We start from the raw sequence: 23,989 nt of genomic DNA on the forward strand, positions 1-23,989 counted from the left end.
TACATACATGTGATAGACTATTATTCACCCATAAGAAGGAATGGAGTACTGATACATGCTACAATGTGGATGAACATCTGCTAAGTGAGAGAAACTACAAACCAAAGATCACACATAGTATGATCTCATTTATACGAAATATCCAAAACAAATACATCTATAGACACAGAGTATAGATTTGTGATTGACAGGGGCTGGTGGGAAGGGAAAATTAGGGACAGACCGTTTAATTGGTAAGGAGTTTTACTTTGGAGTGATGGAAATGTTTTGGAACTAGACAGAGATGGGGGTTGCACAAAATTATAAATGTACTAACTGTCACTGAGTTGCTCACTTAAAATGTTTAATTTTATGTTATATAAATTTTACCTCAATTTTAAAAAGAGTAAAAGAACTTTGTCATTTATAAAATAATGTCAATTTAGTTCCTCAGTGGAGAGGCACTGACTTGAACCAATAGTATCTTAAAAAAAAAAAAAAAAAAAAGGTAAACAGCATGGAGGTTCCTCAAAATCTTGAAAATAGAACTGCCCTATGACCCAGCAATTGCACTATTGGGTATTTACCCTAAAGATACAAATGTAGTGATCCAAAGGGGCACGTGCACCCGAATGTTTATAGCAGTAATGTCCACAATAGCCAAACTATGAAAAGAACCTAGATGTCCATCAACAGATGAATGGATCAAGAAGATGTGGTATATATACACAATGGAATACTATGCAGCCATCAAAAGAAATGAAATCTTGCCATTTGCGACAACATGGATGGAACTAGAGCATATCATGCTTAGCGAAATAAGTCAAGCAGAGAAAGACAACTATCATGTGATCTCCCTGATATGAGGAAGTGGTGATGCAACATGGGGGCTTAAGTGGGTAGGAGAAGAATCAATGAAACAAGATGGGATTGGGAGGGAGACAAACTGTAAGTGACTCTTAATCTTACAAAACAAACTGAGGGTTGCTGGGGGGAGGGGGGTTGGGAGAGGGGGGTGGGGTTATGGACATTGGGGAGGGTATGTGCTTTGGTGAGTGCTGTGAAGTGTGTAAACCTGGCGATTCACAGACCTGTACCCCTGGGGATAAAAATACATGTTTATAAAAAATAAAAAATAAAAAAATGATTTATTAATTAATTAATTTATTTATTTATTTATTTTGAGAGAGAGAGAGAGCAACACACTCACGTGTGTAGGAAGGGCAGAGGGAGAGTATCCTAAAGCAGACTCCCCACTAAGTGCGAAGCCCACTGTGGGGCTCAATCCCACAACCCATGAGATCACGACATGAGCCAAAACTAAGAGCTGGACACCTTTCTAACTGAGCCACCCAGATTCCCCTTGAACCAGTAATACCTTTAATAAAAATACCTCCTTTTTGTACTATCATAGGTGTGCATCAACTAATCTTCATAGCATTCTCCTTGGGAGACTATGTCTCAGAATGATGCTGTAACTTATCCAGGTTTGGGGAGAGTCCAGAATAGAAATGGCTGACTTTTGGGCTACTGTTTTCTGTTTTTTTATCTTCCAACTAGAGCATAACTCAATTTACCAGAACAGTGAACCTCAATAAGGAAGAATGCTTGCCTACACCTGTATTTCTCTAATCAACATTTGGGTTAAGGAAAAAGCTAACTATTTTGAAGATGTACAGCCCGAGTTTGTGTTTTGCTATTGCTTCCTAACTGATCATACAACATTGAGGAAGTTACTTGGTGTCCCTAAATTTTAGTTTCCTCATCTACGGAACAGAAGAAGTAATAGCACCTCCTTCATAGAGTCTGTTGAGAGGATTAAAAGATCAAGTGTGTAAAAGATGTGGCTAGTACTAAGTGATATTTATTATTACTATTATTAAAATTCCACCTACTTTCATTATAAGAGCATCTATATAATCAGAAATTGTCTAAAAGAGCTTTAATTTCTTTTCACTCAGCACCCAATTGTTCTGTATCACAAAAGTTTCCTTTAGCTCTGAGTTGTGAAACAACGGGGATATTTATTTGAATATCATGAACTTAACAGATTCCAGTCAAAACACTGCTTTTCAGCATCATTTGTAATACCTACCGTAAAAAAATTTTATAGCTAACAGCAGTAATTTTACATTTCACAAAACACTTCAAAATATATTTTCAAGTTTAATCCTCTTAATTACCATGAGAAATGGGGTGGTCTAGGATAATTGGCCCAATTTTCAGAGAAGTACTAGCCCCAAATCAAACAGTAAAGAGTTTATCCATGGATTAGGATTCTTTCTACTATTCTTCAAAACTTGATTGGGGTGTGTTTCTATGGACATGTTTTCTGTTACAAGTGGCAGAAAATGCAACCCCAACTGTGTTAAATAGCAAGGGAATTTACTGGCTCAGAGAGTTGCTAAGACCAAAGGAACTCTGGGTGTGGCTCAAACAAAGCCACCAAGTCCAAGTTCTTCCCAACGGCTCCCCTCCGTTCCACAATAACTTCACCCTCGGAATGCATTTATGGTATTATGGTTGCCAACAGCTCAGACCAACCAACACTCAGATTTAAGATTAGCTCAAATGGAATGGGTGCTTTTGACCCTCAGCAGTGTGCTTCAATATAACTAGTTCATATGTCTAACCAATTATTGTGGTCACAGGGATACAATGTGCTGGCTGGCTAGATGTAAATCACAAACCTACTTTTGTTGCTAGTGGAAAACTGACCTCAACCTAAAACACATGGACAAAGCTTTGGAGAGGGAGTGATATCCCAGAAGAAAATTGGTGTGTCAGTAAAACCCACGAATGTCCACTGTCCTGTGATAAATAAAACCTTCCAGATTTAAAATGACTATCTTTTATACTGAAGTCCATGTACCAGCAAGATTCTGATATTTATGCTGAATTAGGCAAAACTCATGTATTAAGCGTATACTTTAACGTAAGGCCTAGGGATTCAATGATGTAGAAGACATTTTCTCTGTCCAAATTAAACCTATAAAGTGAAGATTTGGCTTAGATAATTTCCTGTCTTCACACTACTACGGGCTCCAGATTTCCCACTGCAAAAATAACTTGAAATACTTTGCAGGGATACATAGGCCGTATACTCCTAGTGCACACTGCAGGATAGAAATGTCATCAGTTTCTATGACAACCTATTTGGGTTCTGAGGGTATGTAGCATTATTCATACTATCAAATAGTAGATTATTTTACAATACTCTATAACATTGACCCCACCGAGAGGAAAATACAGAAGAAATAACTAGCGGGACACTGAAGAAATGACAGTTTAAAATACCTACACTTAACACCGTGAAAGTTTGGAAGCAGAGAAAAGTTTTTCTAAATGCTGACTTCTGTAACTTTCAACCATATGGATGGCTTTTAAACACCCCCAAAACTCATATAGTTACAAAATGTTTCTCAACCACATTAGCCCATTGGGGACACTTACTTACATTTAATGTTATGAATAGAAGGGACCTACAAGGTCATTGAGGCCAATCCCTTCAGCTCACAGATAAAGACTGTGAAATCCACATAGAAAAAGCAGCGCCCAAGGTTCCACAGACCTAGTGACATACCTCAAACCAGAACGTGGCTCTCTAGATTTCTTTACCAATGTTCTTTCTACAACACCAACCAGTTACACTCTGATGACCTGTCCATTCAAGGGAGAGTACTTATAAATCTTTAAGTTATAAACTGTATGCTCATTCCAAAGCTTATGTTGTAATTTCAGATCATAGGAGTTCTCCATCCTGACCATGCCCTGAAGATGTGATGAATGACTAATACATTACAGTAAGTACCATTTTCCTAATAACTAGATGATTCTCTTTGTTGTACTCCTTCTTATATTCTCTGATCCCCTCCTCCTTCAGGGGGTCTTGCAGACTTGTCAAGGGAAGCTGGTAACATTTTTGACAACAAACATTGATAATAAATTCCTAAAAGATCCATGTAAACATTTTTTCCAAAATTCATAAAAGATACACCAGGCTAGTTCATAAATGAATGAATTACCAGGTATCTTCAATTTATTCATTTAAGAAATGGAATAGTGTATGTATTAGTTTGTGAGGACTGTCATAACAAAGTAGCACAGACCAGGTAGCTTAAAAAACTGAAATATACTTCCACAGGGTTCTAGAAGCTAAACCCTGATACTAAGACATCAGCAGGATAGTTTCTTCCGAGGCCACTTGTCCTGCAGATGATTTTCTTCATCTCTGTTTTCACCTGGTGTTTTTTTGTGTTTTTTTTTTTTCCTTCTGACTGTGTCCTAATCTCTTTTTCTAAGGATTCCAGTTAAATTGGATAAGGGTCCACCCATATGACCTCATTTCACCTTAACCTCTTCAAAGGCTATCTCCAAATAAAGTCATATTCTGAGGTAATTGAACATAGGAATTTGGAGGGGCGGGGAGCATAGCCCTCAAACACCCAGTCCGTAGTAGAACTATATTTCTTTATCTTAAGAAAAATGTTTCAAGTTATCAGAATTTTACAAATTAGCACAAGAAAAGTTTTATTTATTTATTTACTTATTTTTTTCCTCTTCAAGTCATGATCAAGGCTTTGAGGGAAAAAAAGAAATCCCTGAAATGTCATTTCCCCCACCATGTATGTACTGCCTAGTACCCACTCCCAGTACCATGACAACATGGGCTGAGAACCTGGGGAATATGACACAACAGACCAAGCAGGATAAAAGCCAAATGTCACAAAACTAATGAATAAGCACATGTTATTGGGAAGGGGCACAGTCTGAAAATCCACTTGTGTTATCTGGAATTATTTTCTATATTCCACAAGGGAAAAAGGAGTAACTTTCCTACAAATAGTGCCCTGGAATGATCTCAGTTAAGTATGAGGTTATGTGAAAGGTATTATAAAAGTCAAATGAAAGAGCAAGGCAGTACTAATTTCTCTTTTATAGAAATAGACTTCACATGTTAATGTCATAGAGAATAAGTAATTTAACAGCCACATAGACCAAACAATTTATCCTATTCTGGACCTTGTGTCTGCTAAGGCATTAAGGAAGGTCCCCTTTAGGAACCAGAGAGCAAAACAACCTGAGATGACCTCTCCTTTGCTTTGCCAGATCAGCTACATTTCTTAGTCATCTCCTTCTTTGCAGCCTCTGTTTCTGCCACTCTAACTACAAAGTTTATTGAAACATGTCACATTCTCACTCCCCTACAGGTCTTCACACATGCTAGTGCCTCTTCCTGGTACACCCTTCCCTTTCCTATCCTTATGTGCAACACTACATTCCTGGTCTTGTTTGAACTGTCAGTATCACATCTCCCTAGTGTCTCATATTTCCATTAGGTGTTCTGCCTGCGGGCTACCATCAATAATCCTCCATCATGGTACTTACCACTATATTGAAATCGGTATTGTTAACTGTTGACTTCTTGGGAATGTAAAAAACCTGAGGCAGAGAAAGTCTTGGTCATTGCTATTGCCCTGAAGCCTAACACTGTGCCTGATTCTCAAAGAACAGTTGTTGAAATGAGTGGCAGATTACACAGTTGTCCTAAGAACTATGTCAAAGATTCAGTCATGAAAGCTGTTTACAAATATAAATATGGGTATACTTTTGTGTAAAAACTCTTCTATACTCATAAAGTGAAATAGAATCCAATGAGGCACAACCAATGTAAAAACTTCAAGTCAGATGTGAAACTAAACTTAGGAATCTGGTTAAGTTTTTTCATCTTACAAAAGTTGACACTGAAGACCAGAGAGTTCTAGAAATCAACACAACTTAATAATGGGAGAGATGGAACAGACCGTAGACTTCCAGTTCATTCAACTCTTTCGTAGTATTAAGCACATTTATGCCCCCGTCATTGGGGATATAAGGATGGATAAGAGAAGTAAGGATCTCATCCTCATATGAAGCATATGTTCTGGGAGAGAAGACAGAGAATAAACATATAAAAAAGGAATCCCCGCCTCCCAAAAAAAGAAAGACACAGACAGACAGACAGACAGACACACACACACACACACACACACATAGAGCTTGACACTATACAAAGCAGACAAGGAAGGTCTCTCCAAAGAGGGTGCATTTGACCTGGAGTTCAAGTGTCAGCCATGTGAAGCTCTAGGGTGCAATAAAATAGGAAGATTGGAGCACTGAAATCAAAGAAAGAAAATGAGGTCAGTGGGAGTGTAAGAACAAAGTTAATTGTGTATGATGAGGCTAGAGCCATAGACAGGGGCTGTGGCACTTAGGGCTGGGAAGGCCAGGGTAAGCAGCATGGATTTATTCTAGGTGCAGTGGGAAGCTCTGAGATGGAGTAATGTGACTTGTGTATCTCTACCTCATAGGTTGTTTCTTCACTGAAGTATCTTGCTTTATTCTGACATCACTGTTGAACTAGTATATGAAGCAGGGTGAAAAACTTGTAAGTATTAATAGAGCAAATGAGCCAAGGATTCAAATAGGAAGGTTTTGTGTCTACAGAAATATGCTTGTGTGAAAGTCAATCGTGAGAATAATTTGACAGGAGCCTAGGTGCTTAAACTACACAGTGTGGCTAGGCCTTGCAAATTCCACCAGGTTATGGTATCCAAAAAACTGTTCTGATGAGGATGTTCTCTGCCAGGGATATGCAGAGCCAGTGATTATTTACAAAGATTAGTCAAATACCAGCCCTTCTGCTCTTGGTTTTATGTTTTGTCCTAGCTAGTCAATGTGCAGAAGAAATATGGTGAGAAAAAGCAGCTGAGATCTTAACAATGGCCCTAAACATATCTGGTCACTCAAGGCTCTAAGTTTCCACTTTATATTAAACATGAATTCCGTGAGTTTAAGTGATGAATTTCTAAATATATCCAAAGTGAAACTGAAATGCCAATTGAATATTACCCCCACCTTAAAAGACCACCAGAGACGTGAGTCAAAGCCAATCAGCAAGGGTCGTTTATTGCAGGTTCGAACCTGGACCTCTGCGGCGCTCGCTGCCGATAACGCCGAGAGGTCCAGAGCTGGGCTGGTGCAGGATTTTTATAGACAGGTACAAACAAGTTTCGGGTGGGGCTGAGCTGATTGATTAATAGTTTGAACAGGCATACTTGGCGTCAGTGGATTGGGTCAGGGGACCCCGCGCGAAAGCAGACAAAGCAATCTTAACAGAAGCAGAACTGGCCGGTTAGCCCACGCATGCGAAAAAAGCACTACCAGGATATTGAAGGCCTGGTTACTTATCAAGTAAAGACAATTGGGAGTCTCCTGGTGGAATGTTACATTCCTGCTATCAAGCATCCTTGTTAATGAGATTTGGGTTTAGAAGAAATTTAACTTTATTTACTTTTCCTTCTACCTCCGCCTCCTTCCGTTTTTCATGGAGGGGAGGGTGACATTAGGGCTATTGATAAGGTAACTTCTTTGTTGTAAATCTCAAGGACATTTGCAAACCAAGGGAGACTCCTACCTTGCAGGACTGTGATCTCTGCAAGTTAACTATTTATCGTTTTATGGCAGTCAGGGGTGCGTGAGGAATGCTACACATATGGAGGGGAGCGGGTGAAGGGAGGGTGTGCAAGGCGCCAGCTTTTGCTTTGTCCTCAGCCAGCCTCCTGCTCCTTCAAAACTATTACCTGTCTTATCTTTTCTAATATTTTCAACCCAAAATTCGGTGGTGGAATGGGGGAAGAATATTAGCAGAAATAGGATGAAAAGTTTAGAGACTCTGATAACCCTACAACATGCCATTTTCCCAACCACCTTCCTTTGCCCCACCTTTTCCTATAAAGGCATGGACTTTACAGTGAAATGCCTATGCATTCCTTTCCTAGGCTTTGCCAAAAGCCTTCCTCCTGTTTACTCACCTAACCCCAGGCCCAAGGGATCCAAGTCCTAGCATTAAAGATCAACCAAAAACACTGTTCTTGCGACCTGATTGAGATGGTCAAATGGTGATTACTGATAAGGAGTGGCTGGCCAGTTGGAAGTGGATCAGGAATAGGATTTCAGCCTCCAAACCCCAGACAATATCAAGTTTGAGAATGACCAATGAGTTACCCTGCCATATAGTTACATAGGGACACAGGTGGCAGGTAAAGGAAAGCTCCTGGGAGAATTCTATGTCAACTGGCACATCACGAGTTTAGCTGGAATTTCCCCTGCCTCACCCTGCTGCCTTCTTCTGTTTCTCATGGCTTTCACCCTCCATCACCATCAAACCTTTCTTGGCCCTCTACTGGTTGCTAGCGAATGGGTGGTGTTGGCCCCGTTTTGGGAAACAGGTGCCTGCTTGATTATTTGCACCAATGTGATGTATGTGTTATCACGAAATGAGATGAACCATAACTAGTGCATCTGGGCCACAGGATAATAAGGAGGGAAAAAAAATCTTGCCTTTTGACAGCTAGGGGAGAAAACTGTCACTTATAAGTGTAAATGCTTAGAACAGATCATTGAGGTAAGGCCTTCAAAAGATGCCCTACCATGGAGGTGATTTTTAAATCCTTTCCTCAGTTCAAATCATTAATAACTACCTGACCTTTAAGGACTCCCCCTCCCCTTATTTCCATATTGTAACAAACTAATGTCCTTCAGCGACAACAGATTTGAGACAAAGTGAGGAACTAACCAACTGTGCCTCGGGATGGGAAAACATCAATCACTACCTGTGAGCCACTGCTCAGGGCTAGAACCTTTGTCCAAACTAAAACACTATGTGTTTAGTGCAAGTTTGTTTTTATTAAGCTGAAATAGCTTTGAGAATTCTCAGGGTGCTTACTAGTTGTCAAGTAATTCTCATTGTAGTCAGGCACAAGGACTAGGATAGTCACATTGTTTGCTAATGCAAAAAATATTTTTTTTGCAGGGTACTTACAATGTACTTCACCAGAATGAAACAGAGGTCAACAATATTCCTACATTTTTGCAAATCTGCCCTGTAAACAGAATCAAGATCAGCTTTGTTTTTTATCTATTCCCTTGAACATTCAAAATTAACTATGACTGTCAATGGGGCTTAGTACCACCAATAGCTTCAGACAAGCTACAGGGGAGAGATAAGACTCACAGCCTGAGCAGAGAACTCTATTGTCTTGGGTCTTTCCAGGCATCCTACTGGAGAACCCCACTGCTGCCTTCTGTCATCCCAATCAATAGTGTGAAAAACAGAGCTGTTCGCCAACAAAAGCCCAAAGAAGCCCGTATCACCAGGGAAGCAGCTTCCTGTGGATGAGACACTTGCTAGAATGTGTGGCCCTGGAGTTGCAAGTTCACAGCTACCTGGTGAGCTGTGAAAAGTAGAACCTAAGTTCCCATCTTAGCAGGATGAGGCTTCTCATGTGTTACACAGAAAGGAAACTAAGACAGGGGTCCAAAGAAGTCTTCAGGCACAACGAAGGCTAATTTTGTGGAAATAGTTACTGGCAGGCCACCATCTCTACTGAGGACAGAACAAGAGGAATGAGGTTCATGCTGTGACAGCAGGGATTAAGGTATCCTGGAAAGTAATTTTCTAAACATCACAGGGTCCTAGGAAAGTCTTTTCAGCTCACAATATTCTCACTGGCCTGAATTCACCCCACTCTCCAGCAAATCGTGCTCTGTAGGAAACTATGCTTAAACTTTCTGTTGATTTTCCCCTAATTTCCAGAGCACACTTTACAGAGAAATATATTAAAATAAAATGAGTTTTATTTAAAATGGAATATTAATGTTCAGAAGCAATTATAGTAAGATGGTTTAAAGTTTGGCTTTTGGAGTTAGAAAAGTTGTAGGTTCAAAGTTGTAGGTTTTATTATTTTATACCCATGATCTTGGGCAAATTACTTAAGCTCAGTTTCCCAATCAGGAAAATAATAATGTGTAAAGGGCTTAAGAGAGCACCTGTTATATAAAGTACTTAATATTAACTAGGTATTATTATTACTATTACTATTCATTTCTGTACTCTACTCATGATACAAAGAAAAATCTGGCTTAATTTGTTCCTGACCAAGAATGGAAGCCAAATGCCTGAATTCCCTGACAGTTCTCTGTGTCCTTATCAGTTCTGTATCCGCTGAAGTGTAGAGCAGTTCAGCCATGAGAGTCTTCCTCCAGCCATGTAAGATGGGATCCAGGGACCAGGAAGACACTGCTACCTTTTTCTCTAGCACAAGTTTCCCCACAAACATGATGAGGATCAAGCAAACCTATCACCTCTTTACTACAGTGAGATTCTTATAATACTCCCAACATGCAATGATGGCCAAATTCATTGTTCTGGTATCTCAGCAAAGACTAAGGCCCATTGGTTTTGCCCATTCCATTTTCATCTATAATGGAATTATAGCATGCCCACATCTGCCACCTCAAATGTATTATGGTCTTAGTATTCTTGTGACACAGATAGGAAAAGGAGCTACTATGTACAGATTACATTTGAGGGATATTCCCCATTATCAGAATATTTACCAACCAGATTATACAAAACTCCAAACTGACAAAAGTGGAGTATTCATTGAATATGAAAGATAGTCAGATAGCCACTGTGGAAAAAGAGTGTGGAAAAAGACAGAATATAGCTATTAAAATGATAATTATAATACTGATATTAATTGAGAGTTTATTGAATGTTTATTACTATTGGTGAGGTGAGGATCTTCTCCCCATGCTGTTTTATGTTTCTGTATCAGTCCATAGGGAATAGCATTTTTTTTTTCCTGTTTCCAATGGATGACAGATTGTTATAAAAAAATTTCTAAACATTTTTTCTATGTTCTCTCTTTTCCCAGAAAGAAGTGTTATTAAATGAATCCAGTAGATCCTGAGACATTTTTCAGACCCTGTTTTTAAGTGCTGGATCTGAGTGCCAGATATTGAAGACTGGACTCTACTCTGCCTTTCCAGGGTATATCCCATGCAGTAAGACACCAGAGGGATGCACAAGGCCTGTCACCCAGCCCTAGCCCCTTGTTTCGTATACTATTTGAACTCAGTGCACATGCACATGGTAAAGTAAGTGACCCCAAATTTGCCCTACCACATTAGGATCGGGTGGGATATTAGGATCATTTCCAGAACTATCAGTTATGCTTTGGTACTACTTACCAGAGAGCCCTTCATTGAGAGAGTGGGGCAGGAAAGACTAAGCAGTATGTGTGGTAGGTGGGCTGAATAATGATCTCCCAAAAATGTCTATACCCTAATCCCCAGAATCTGCGAATATGTTGTCTTACACAATATATTATTTTCCTAGGGCTACCATAAGAAATTACCACATACCAGTAGCTTAAAACAAGGGATATTTATTCTCTCAAAGTTCTGGATGTGAGAAGTACAAACTCAAGGTGTCAGAAGGCAATTTATTCTCAGAGGAAGACTACTCTATGCCTCTCTTAGCTTCTGGTGGTGGCTGACAATTCACTCCTTGTCCCTCCTTGGGTTATGGACATGTCACTCCAATCTCTGCTCCTGTAGTCAGATGATTCTCCCTGTATGTCACTTCTGTCTCTGCATCTTTGCATGGCATTCTCTTCTGTGTGTCTGTGTCCAAATTTCTCTTGTTGTATAAGGATACCAGTCATCAGATTAGGGTCCACTCTCACCCAGTATAACTCCACTTTAACTTGATCACAAAGACCCTATTTCCAAATAAAGTCATATTCACTGGTACTAGGGATTAGGACTTCAACGTATCTTTTTAAGGGACACAATTTAATCCGCATTACATGTTAAAAGACTGCAAATGTGATTAAGGATCTTGAGATGGGGAAATCATCCAGGATGATCCGCATATGCCCAATGGAATCAGAAGGGTCCTTATAAAAGGGAGATGGGAGGGTCAGAGATCAAAAAGGAGAAAGCTATTTGACTGTAAACAGAGACTGCAGTGGTGCAGCCATAAGCCAAGGAATACTAGCAGCCCCCAAAGCTAGAGGAGACAAAGAACAAGCTCTCTTGAGGGATTATCTCATGAACTCTTCTAAGCAATGTTTTGCAACAGGTACCCTTGTAGCTAGCAAGTAATGGAGTCAGAATTTAAACTCATATCATTTTGACTCTAAGACTTATATTCCTCATTATCAGTAAGACATACTCTTACTCTACTCATCTGTAGTCAAACAGGTGACTTCACTGAACACAGGACATAAAACTTGGTCTACAAATGCTGCAAAAGTGCCACCCTTGTCATTTGTCCTTATACAAGAGAAGTAGCCATGTTTAAAGCACCACCACCTAAGGGGAGGTGGTGAACCAAAGGCCAAGTAAACATCTTCTTGCCACAAATGCCATTATGAGATAATCAATCAGTCCAGTAAATCTTCTTTTGAAGCCAATGAGAAGTCAGTAGTGCCAGTATCCAACTGGCAGAAGAAGAATAACAGTCTTGGGCACTGCATGCACCAACAGATTCTGGCTTATAAACCAAACTGAGCTTTCCTTCCAAAAACTGAAGATGAGAAAATCATCCTCTATTTTCCATTTCTTTGGACTATTCCTACGCAGGAAGGTTGTCCAGTATAGACTGTAGTAAGCTCCATGAAGGCACTATGTCTGATGCTCACTTCTGCTATCAGGGCCTAGCAAAGTCCCAAGGAAATAGGTGCTCCACAAATATTAGGTAAATGAAGAGAATATGAGTCAGCTATGCTTGGATCCACGTACCAGCATTAATTTGAGTAATTCACTTCACCACACCTAGCTTAATGCCATATCTGTGAGGCACAGATTTAAAATCTGGGCAGCAATGACCTTGTCTTATGGAGTATTAGAGAAATCAGCAAGATCTTCTGTTTGTAAGTTATCTCTAATAAGTATGCATGACTGAGTTAATGGAAGAAGGGATGGATAAATGGCTGGTAAAGGTAAGGTGGATACATTTTTGTTGCCCCAAAGTGATGATAGTATTGCAAACATACATCTGTCTGCAAAGTGCCCAGGAAGTTCTGCATCCTCCCACTTGTCAATGGTGCTGGAATCAGATGGCCACAGCTTCCCCAGGGGCCAACAGTTAGGCCATATTTATATGGAAACAAATTAAAAGTATGACTGGAATAATTTTATCTCCTTTTCACATTGGTTTGTGTGTCTGTGTTTGTGCATTTTGTGTGTGTTTTTGCGTGTTTCAGCCGGATATAAGAAGCAGTATAATCCCACATCATGGATAATTAAAAAGACAATGCAAGCTTGGAGTAGTTCTCCTCTGGAAGGGTACTCATTTCCTTTATTTCTTATCAACATTCTGTTAAGAATATCATTGTAAACCCCCATTACGAAAATCAGTGTATAATACAAGGGTTTAAGTGAACCCAGCTTTAGTAGGAGTGCGAGTATGACATAGAGGTCAGAGCAGCAGTCAGAGCCTTGGGCTATCACTAAACACCTTGTGTAGGACAGAGGCATTTTGCATCTTTGAATTTCAGCTCCTTTAGCTTTAAAAAGGAGGGATTCACACTTGACCTTCACCTTGGCTTACAACATTCCATGATACAGCCTCTACCTACCTTTCTAAACTTTAGCCAACCACTCTTCCCTTAAGTCACTCTGCCCCAGTCACATGAACTTTTTCTCTGCTCTCACACACAAAGCTTTCTCACAGCTCATGACATTTGTACTTCTTGTTTCATCTGCCTGGAAATGCTCTTCCTTCAAATTTTCCTATCACCGGCTCCCTCTCCTCCAGCAGGTCTAAGCTCAAAATGATTCCATACAGGGAGGTCTTTTCCAATTTAAAGGTGATATGTAATTACTATCACATGATCTTGGTTTCTTCCTTCCACAGTATATATGGATATATAATACCCTCTTGAGATTTGTTTTTTACTCTTTGCCTCCTCTCTTTAGATTATAAGGTCCACATAGGTAGGAACCACTATCTGTCTTGCCCATCACTGAATCCTAACACCTAAAACAGTGCCTGGCATACAGATGATATTGAATGAATAATTTCTAAGTTTCCCTCCATAAGTAATGTTTTCTACTATGTTAAAATCCACTGCTATTGGGGTGCCCGGGCGGTTCAGCTATTAAGCATCAGCCTAGCCTTAAGCTCAGGTTATGATCCCAGGGTCCTGGGATGGAGCCCCGCATCAGGCTCCCTGCTCAGCCGGAAGTCTGCTTCTCTCTCTCTTACTCCCCCTGCTTGTGTTCCCTCTCTCTCGCTGCCTCTCTCTCTCTCTTTATCTCTCTCTCCGTTAAATAAATAAATAAAATCTCCCCCCCCCCCAAAAAAAAATCCACTGCTACTCATTCAACATCTCCTTCCCCAAAGATCTGTGACCAATAGTAAGAGTAGATAAACACACTGATGTCTTACAGGAAGGTTCATGTGGTAGGCAGTTCCCCGTAGCTGTGCTCTGGACAAGAGGTTCTGATACAAGTACTATGTTTGGAACTCTACCTGATCAGATGTTGTTAGAGAGTTCCAGGTGGCCACTTCCTTCCTCAGGCTGTGTATCTCTTCCTTATTTCAAACCAGTAAGGGTATCACACCAATGAGTCACACATGGTGAGCATCTCTCAAGGAGGCCTATCTACTGCTCTTCCTTCTTTACTGCAAGACTCTTGTCCCATCCAGTAGGCTCCCATACCCACAGGAATTCTATCTTGATTTAGCCAAACTCCTTCTGCCTGTTTGAAACAGAACTGAGAGACTCTTATTATAAGCCAAGGGTGAAAGGGCATCATGAAGAGAAGAAAGGGCATCATGCAGAGAAAACAATCAATATATTTAGAAAGTAAAAGTATTTGAAGTGAAGAGACACCAAGATCATAGTTGTGTTTATTTTATGGCTATGACTTTATGAATGGGGGATGTGGGACCAGAAGGTAAAGGCAAAGTGAAACAAAGTATTTGAACTCAAACTGACAGATTCTTAGAGGAAAAATTCTAGCACCTAGAATTCCTTCATTCTTTTTTCTGCTATCAGAGGTACAATCAATCTGAGATCTTTTCTCATATGGAGATTTAGAAAATGTAGGACTGCAGTATGCATTTGGCACTAGAAGAGGGGCAGAGGATGAGAAAATGAGATGAGTTTAAGAATATCATAATGATTGTTGCTATATGCATGGCAAGTTCATTTCTACATATGAAATGCTGTTTGTTCATCTGCCTTATCAATCAGGCTCATGAAGATTACAAAAAGCGCATTTCACGGACTAGATTGGCTATTAACAAAACATACTTCAGCATTTCAATAAGATTTCAAGAATGAGGAAAATGTTCGTAAATTTTCATATATATTCAGTTGATTGCACCTCAACAAAGGCACTCGTAATTGATACGGCAGCCCCCAAAATGGTAAAACATAACCACTTTGCTCACTGAAAGCTGCTTCTATTTAGAAATGATCAGAGAGAACAAATTATAAAACCCAGAGAAGCCTAATTACTGTCTCTGGCTCTCTCTGCTTCTCCCTCAGTCTCTGTCTGTCTCTCTCTACATATATAATGTTCAGAATGTGCAGTAATATTAGATTCTTAAAATTCCAGGGGGAAAATTTTCCAGTTAATGGTGAGCTGCTTATAACTCAAGGAATGAAGGAAATAGCAGTGACTTAGATATAACTTGGGGGCACAACATAATTTCATGTGAATCATCTTACATGTTAGATAACTCTGATTAATCTGTACATGTAGGTCATGAATGTTCCTAAGGCTCAATATGCACAGTGATGGCATCACTTTAATCTTCAGATTCCCCCAAGCACCGGGCATCTTGTTTCACACATAGTAGGAGTTTAGTCAACATGTGCTTCAAGGGAATACAAATCAGTGCCCTGTTCCTCTGTATTAGCAAACTTGCTGTCATTCCTCTCTGGTACTTACATACAGTGGAGGTGCACCCTGGAGATCTTAATTCACTGGCACCAATTGAGAATATAATATTTTACTTTTATAGCAAAGGTCTTAAAAAGTTATGGTATGTAGGCATAAATGCAAGGAACTGCAGAAATGTAACAACAAAAACACGGTTGTTTGGATTGCCGACCTTTCCTAAATCTTGAAGAAATAAAAATATTCTGATAAAGTAGTACAAATAAACAGTTAAGGTAGGTAAATCCATATAGGAGTCTCTTTCCAGCATGAGTTTACATAAATGTGTACATATCTGTGCATCTGTAATATAGTCAAGAGTATTTATACCAGGAGCTTATTTGTTTTAACTACTCCAAACTTTTTATGGAAGGAGGCATTTTCACAACTAGTCAAGCTTCAAAATTTGTGAATAAACTTAAAAACAACTTGGAGATATAAGATGACTAGTATTTTTAGAGCTCATGCTGGAAGGACTTAATGAGGAATTAGCCATGAAGTAAAGCAATTCCCACGTTCTCTTAACAACCTGCCTTATACTCTGGCTATGTATATTAGCACAAGTTTATAATCATGGCAGACTGAAATAAATCAGACTGGACAAAAACATAAGAAGACTGAGGAAAAGCAGGATTTAACAAAACTGTTAAAGTATGTATACTAATAACAGATGCGGGCAGCTCTCCTTTTTACTACATAATATGTTATCACCATTTCACTGTAAGTATGAAAGCTAGTAGTAAACACATTACTGAATATTTTGTATTCTATAAAACTATAAACTGGCAAAATACTAACTATTAGAAAATACAAAGTGAGCAAAATACACTTGATTGGATTTGCTCTATAATTTCCATTGTTTACAAGCACAAAGTCAGTAAGTTCACCAGACAGGCCACTGGATTCGGGTATGAAGAATGCAAAATGATCAAATCCATGGTTTCATAGTTCAGCTATTTTGATTACTTGTTCACTAAACCAGTCCAACTGCATGGTAATGTACTATTGCTAGGGGGAAGGTTGGGATTTAAAGCCTCATGGGACATGTACTGTACAAAATGTACATTTTATTTTTGGGGGTCATTTCAAAGGGAATTTGAGACATATTCTTCTTACTGGCCTGGGGAATGGGTTCTTCTTCTTCATGGACCATTTGCCTATGTCTCCATCATTTCCAAAATAATACAAGATAAATATTTCTATAAAGTAAATCCAACAATGCTAAAAAAAAACCCAGCAAATAAATAATAAACAAAGTACTGTACTTGACTGGAAGATATTATAAGTCAGTTTACATCTCAGATATCGGAAAGCAGGCTAACTTGTCATTCATGCAGGGACACTGATTAACATGAAACCTATCTTGAGCCTGTTTGAAGGAGACAAAGTGATGCTTGGATTTTTTTTTTTAATTTGCAATAAATATTAGGTTTGAGCAGAAAGCCTAATGTGAAGTTCAGAAATGACCAAATATATTATTTAGATAAGTCACCTATAAACAATCTCAGAAAACTTCTGTGCTTATCTCTTTAATTTGAGTATCTGACCCTCCATTGTCAACTACACAGGAAAAGTATCAGTTAAGTTTTAATTTTGTCTACAAACAACTTCCCATATCCTTCCCAAATCAAGATTCAAATATGTCATCTGAATTTAACTATCTAAACATCATCATCATTGGGATGTAAGTCATTAGTTTTGGCCAAGGACCTGAGGTGATAGCTATCAGACACCAAAATGAAGTACCAAACAAAAATTATGTGTTTCCAAAATGGGTGGCCCAGGTGGGCTTTATGACTCTAGGGCTCCTCACTTACACCAAAGGAATAAAGATGTTGAGAACTAAAAAAGAAAGAGAAGACTTTTGCAGTAATTTATTGGATAAAATGACTGCCATGTGGCTACCTTCTTTCCTTAAAGGTAAGGGAGAGGTGAATCCTTCAAGGAGACTACCTGGAGAACTTGATAAATCCCTAGAGTTTGAGAGGCAAAGTGGATTGGGGTACGACTTCCCATTTCCTCCTCCTGTTCCTTTTCCCTGTCCTTCCTCTCTCCCACAGCCAAGTTCTAGAGCAGGGTGGATAAACTTCCTCTACAAAGAGTCAGACTGAAAATATTTTAAGCTTTACAATCCATGTAGTTTCTTCCATGTTGTAGTGCAAAAGCAACTACAAACTATACATAAGTGAATGGGTGTGGCTGTGTTCTGGTAAAACTTTATTTTAAAAACAGCAGACCAGAGTTGGCCCATGGGCCACAGTTTATCAGCGTCTTTACTAGAGGTTGGCAGATGTCTTGGGCAGCAGAGCCAGGAGAGTGGCTGAGGCAGTGTGGTCAACCTACTTGACTGCAGATCTTAGGCAAAGATATTTGAGGGTTTCCCATGGTCCAGATTAGGACCATACTGGGAAGACAAAGCCAGCCTGGAACAGTTTGAATTGGGCCCAAAAGGGCTACCTGGGAGGGCACTAGAACTCTAACAGGGAAACTATTGTGAAGAGAAGTGCCAGAATGGATGCAAGTAGGAGGGTGTGAGTGAGGAATAAAGAGCCCTACTAGAGGTTACCCTAAAGTCAGCCCAGCTGGGGTGGAGAGAGGACCTAGCAATTGCACTGAGACCTATTTGCCCTTAAAGTGTCCATAAGATTTTAGCTTCAGAATACCTCGAGGAGGCCTCCCCAGGAGCTTTCTGCTCAAGGTAGGGAGGACATTCCTTCAGTGGATACCGTTTAAAGGAAGCTTGGAAAACAAAAATAAACTGGCATTTTGATTACATTTGTCAAGCTATCTGGTTCAATATAATAGATACAGAAACATCCCCTCCCCAATGGTCATACGTGAGAAAAGAAACTGATAACTGGAACAACTATCTGGCTTATCAACTCAGTTACGTAACACTCCCATGATTGCACCAGTTCTTCACTGGCTGCTTCAGTTTAAGTCAGCTTCTCCCATGTTAGCAAGCACCAACATCACCTGGAGGGCTTTTTAAGACACAGGTTGTTGGGTCCTACTCCCAAAGATTCTGATTCATAAGGACTGGGGTGGGACCATAAAATGTGCATTTCTAATAGGTTCCCAGGTGATACTGATGCTTCTGGTCCAGGACTGCACTCTGAGAGAGTGGTTTCACCCAAGCCTAGTTTCCAATTGTGACTTGTCATCTCAGGTACAGAACCTTCCAACATTAGTTGGACACACTATAATCCTTTAGTTGTTCACAGGGGTCATTAGTCACTTTGGTTCAGTTTTCAGAGACCAGCTATGGCTTCAAAATTATCCCTTTGTTTTGCCAACACCATCTCTCTCTTCTGGTATCATGGGCAGCTTTTCTCAAGGAACCTGGATTTTTTGGCTTTGTCTTTCCTTTATTCGCATATAACATGAAGGTAGTTGCCTGCCAATATCAAGCATTTTCCACAATGTCACCAATCCATCCAGTGCATGAAAGGAGTTTACTGACATATTGTCTGACATTGTCATGATCCATGAGTGGCAGAAAATAGACACCAGTGAGTAGGCAGAGTTCCATCTGGCAAGAAGATGGCTGTAATGAGCACCAATGTGAAATGACAGATAGTAATAGAAACTAGAAAGTCGATGGGAAAATTAGTTTTCCTCATTTCACATCTGCACGACAGGGGGAGCTGCCAATCAAGGTCTCCAGAGAGAGAGGATTATCTGGGTTCCCAACCACATGCAAAGCCATGTTCTCCTAAGTTTAAAAAAAAAAAAAAATCATGGGAAAAAAAAATAGAATCAGTCTGTTAGAGAGCTTTAAACAAATGTGGGGCTGCGAAACAAGCTGTCACAAATTGGCACAGAGAATGCAGAAAATCAATGTGAAATGAAAGCTGCGTCTCCCAACAAAATAAAGCCAGCAATTAACTCTTCCTGTCCTTGCTGCAGCCTACAAGCCATTTAAACACCAGAACACAGGTTGCTAGGGAATGGGCCAATGCTTTAAATACACAACCTACTCTCTCCTAAGGCAGGGGTGAGTGAGTGAGTAAGAAATAGGCATGCAGGTAGCACAGAAGAACCAACCTGGCTTTCATATATATGTATCTAAATATATCCAAATATATACATATTTTATATACATTTATATACACATATGCATATATAAATATATGTGTAAGTAAATATGTATGTATATGTATATATGTCTGTACTCACACACACACACATTGAGTGGGCATAGGAGACTAAGAACAGATATTTCTTTTTTTTTTTTTTAAGATTTTATTTATTCATTGGAGAGAGAAAGACAGAGAAAGCATGAGCAGGGGGCAGGTAGAGGGAGAAGAAGTCTCCCCACTGAGCAGGGAGCCTGACATGGGCTTGATCCTATGACCCCAAGATCCTCACCTGAGCCTAACGCCAACACTTAACTGACTGAACCACCTAGATGCCCAAGAACAGATATTTCTTATGCTTGCTGCCTAGAATGAGCTGGAATGACACAGGAATATAAAAGCATCTCACATAGTCTTAGTATTTGCCTATAGAAACATACTAATCCACCACTACTACAAAACACAAATTAAAGACTGTAAGAATTCAGACTTGCTGTATGTCTGGGAGTTCAACTGTAATTCTGTCTTGAAGGACATGTAGATGATAACAAATACAAGGAGACAACTAAAACAATTACAAAAGTACTTAATGGCACTTGTTAAAAAACTAGGATATTGATATATTTCACTAATGTTTCAAGAACAGTGCTCTGAATCAGAATGTAAAAATAAGTGCAACAAAGATAAGCTACAGTTCTACCAACAGAATTCAAAAGGGTCATTCATTGGAATTACCAACATATTTGTAAAAAATGGAAACTAATTAGTAGGTTTATGTGTAAGCACTATACCAGTCAGGACACTTTCTGCTTAAGTAACAAACAACTTCCAAATCTCAATGGTTCAGTACACAACAAAAGTATACTCTGCTTACACTACAGTGTTGGTCAGCAGTGAGACTCTGTTAATCATTGTTATTCAGGGGCTTGCAGTGATGGAAACTCTACGTGGATATGTATTTCCACGCACATCAAAGGAGAAAGAGAGGAAACACAGAAACTCACACATCAGTTCTTAAACTTTCTGTCGAGAAATGACACAAGTTCTCAGTTTCACTGATCAAAGTTAAGATTTAAGAGCTCATACCTGAAAAAGAAATAAGGAATAAAATCCTACTGAATTCCCAGAAAAAGAAGAGGTAGAAATATTCAGTGAACAGCACCAATGACAACCACAATCACTCCCACTTCTTGCCGGAACCCCTGCAATAAAACTCTTAACCCATCTATCTGTTTCCACTGCAGGTTCATCTCTAACCTATTCACATAGCATCCAGAGACCATGAAGTTTTTTATTTGTTGTTTTTTAAGACAAATCTTCTGCCCTTATCAGTCTCATGTTTCAACACCTTTTTTTTAAATCCCATAGACCTACTTTTTTTTTAAATTTAATTTTTTTCAGTGTTCCAAAATTCATTAACACCTTCAGTCACTTTAAATTGAACTTACAATGTGACTGAATGTCTTAACCATGCGTTTACAAGGCTTTACATGATCCGGTCCCTGGCTACACATATGACTTCCCCCTTGTACTCATTATGGATCCAGTAAAAGCACTTCCCACTATTCACCTCATTCACATCCACACTGGCCTTCTTTAAGTTTCCTGAATTTATAAAGCTTCATCCATGTGCTATTCTCTCTATTTCTTTGTGACCTGGCTTATTCCTACTCATTCCGTCAATATCAGGCTTTTACTCATTATTGTATCTCCCTCACAGATCTTACTTTTTTCTTCATAGCATTTAACATGTTTTTAATAATAAATTAATAATTATGTAGTTATTTAAATATTTATTTGATATCTCTTTCCCCTCTGTAAATTCCCCAACAGAAAGTATAATGTTATCTTCACCTCTAGACACAGCACTTAGCATATTATCTGCCATAAGTAAGCACTCAACTATCACATGAATAAGTGAATTAGACACACTTTTGCTGATGTCTAATAAAATCAACAAATCAGTTAAAACATGTGTAGCACAAAGCCCTAATCTTGGATTTAAATTAAAAATCCAAATGTTAGAATTAAACATGACTTTATATCTTTGTCTACACTCCAGAATTTACACAGAAGATTCACATCCAGTCTGACAAATGATCCTTTGAATCCACAGTAGGTAGGTCAGTTATTGAAGTTACCATATTATAGAAAGATACTAGAAGCTGAGAGAAATGAAGAGACCTGCCCAGAATCATACTGCTAGAGTAAGAGGCAGAGCCAGAGGTGAATTAAGAGACTTCTCAATGTACATCTGCTTCACTCTGCACACGCCACCCTGTCTCTCGATTCAAGAAGGTCAACCTTGGAAGTATTCATGTGGGACAGTGCTAATGAAAGAAAAATTATTAATATAACACCTGGGCCAGATTCTATATAGATATGCAGAGAATGACCTTCAGTCTCACTAAACATTTCAGAATTTGTGCCCAAAAGAACTGGGTGGGCAAAAGAAGAACTTCATCAAGGGTTCAGCTTTATAAATATGTCTCTCCTTAGAGATCTAAATCTCTAAGGATTTAGATCATGCCAAGATATATTTCTAAAAAGTCTTGAATAAGTATCTTTGGTATTTGGTAGGGGTTACATATTAAGCTATGACCACATTTATTTAAGAAATATACTACTATATGTCAGAGGCTATGCACAATGCAATATACCAGGTTAGCTGGAATGGTCAAGGGGATAGGCCTATGTTTTAATGTGAGCAAAGAGTACAGTAAAAGTGCAAAGTAGGCTGAGTGGAATCACAGTGGAGCAGACAGAGACAAGAAGTGACTGAGAAGTAACTGTTGGGAGTGGAGGTGGGAGGAGGCTCATAAAGGCACTGGCCACCTTGGAGCAAGAAGAAGAAACAAGAAAGGAATGGGAAAATGGAAAGGAGGATGAGAAATATCACAACTGTATCCCAGATGCGACAAATCAACTTGACCCTGGTTTGAGAAAAATACTATTATAGCCCGAGTTCTCCTCATGAATTTATCTAATGATGTGATGACTCAATTTTCAGCTACTGTACAATTAAGCTCCACTCCCAGTTCCCAAGGACAGGACCTTCCAACACCAACTAGAGCTAGACCCTATTTCCTTCTTTCTTCTCTCCCAAGGATTCCAAATCCAACCTTCCCCTTTTTAGTTTGAACACATCACCTTTTTCAGTGCCTACTACAGGGTGCCCCCAGTGCATGCTTCTTCACGTTCTCAAAAAGAAATCTAAAATCACTGTTAGGTCGGCCTGAACCTGAGACAAAGAAATCCACCTGACTGGGCAGATAGCCATGATAACTTATATACACAGAAAAGGTGCTAAATAGATTGGCTATAATTCCATTCATATCCATATAAAAGAGCTGCATAAAATATTAAATGTGTATAGTCACTTGCTTCAGAGATAAATGATAAGACTCATTAGTCTGGACAAAAGAATTTTTTAAATATGAGATTAGGTAATGAATATCCTCAGAAGACAGTGCACATTCTGAGATAGTCTACAAGCTCGAATCCAGTTTTAATTAGGTCACTGCTTCAGCAGTAACCAAGACCTTTGGAAGAAAGAGAAACTATTCTCTCTCACAAGCAAGGAAAGGATCAAATCACTTCTGAACCTGAAACCTTCATAACCAACAGAAAGGGCAACTTGATAGAACCAAGAGAATTTTTTATCAGCATGCCTATACTTTGCACTCTATACATACTTTTTACAATTCTCCTGCCTGTCCCTAACTTGATGATGTCTGCTTCTGGCTGTCGTTTTTTTGCAATTACTTGCTCACAGAGCAGAATCGTCCATCTACCCTGCAACCCACTTAGTCTACTGCAACAAGAAACCCCAGAGGGAATCTGCCTGTTGGGAAGGTGGAAAGGAAGTTACCCTCAGAGAGGTCCTCCATGACCACCATGTATGGAATACCTGGATATGTCCATTATTGCCTACCAGTCTTTGAACTAGCATTATTTCTCTCTATGGCATTTCTATCCTCCTATACTCATACACACACACACACGTACGTTTTTTTTTTTTAATCTATTATATCTACCAGAATGAAAATTTTATGAGAATGAGGTCTTTGTTTAGTTCATCAGTGGGGTTCTCTCTGTGTTGACCAGTGAACCCCAAACATAGTAGGTGTTCAACAATTATTTGT

The 23,989-nt window shown here is 39.3% G+C and overlaps 1 protein-coding gene and 1 long non-coding RNA gene across 5 annotated transcripts in view; one reads left to right on the top strand and one right to left on the bottom strand.

Annotated features, from left to right (window-relative positions):
- Positions 1-23,989, bottom strand: part of KCTD16 (potassium channel tetramerization domain containing 16) — a 305,143-nt gene that overhangs the window by 64,636 nt on the left and 216,518 nt on the right. The gene's annotated exons all lie outside the window — the stretch shown is intronic.
- On the top strand, positions 4,729-11,092 carry LOC116586403. Its single transcript, XR_004284021.1, has 4 exons — positions 4,729-4,843; positions 6,330-6,406; positions 8,834-9,458; positions 10,740-11,092. It is a non-coding gene; the product is annotated as an uncharacterized LOC116586403 (long non-coding RNA).

This window comes from Mustela erminea, chromosome 3, assembly GCF_009829155.1.
Source record: "Mustela erminea isolate mMusErm1 chromosome 3, mMusErm1.Pri, whole genome shotgun sequence".
Classification (NCBI taxonomy): Eukaryota; Metazoa; Chordata; class Mammalia; order Carnivora; family Mustelidae; genus Mustela; species Mustela erminea.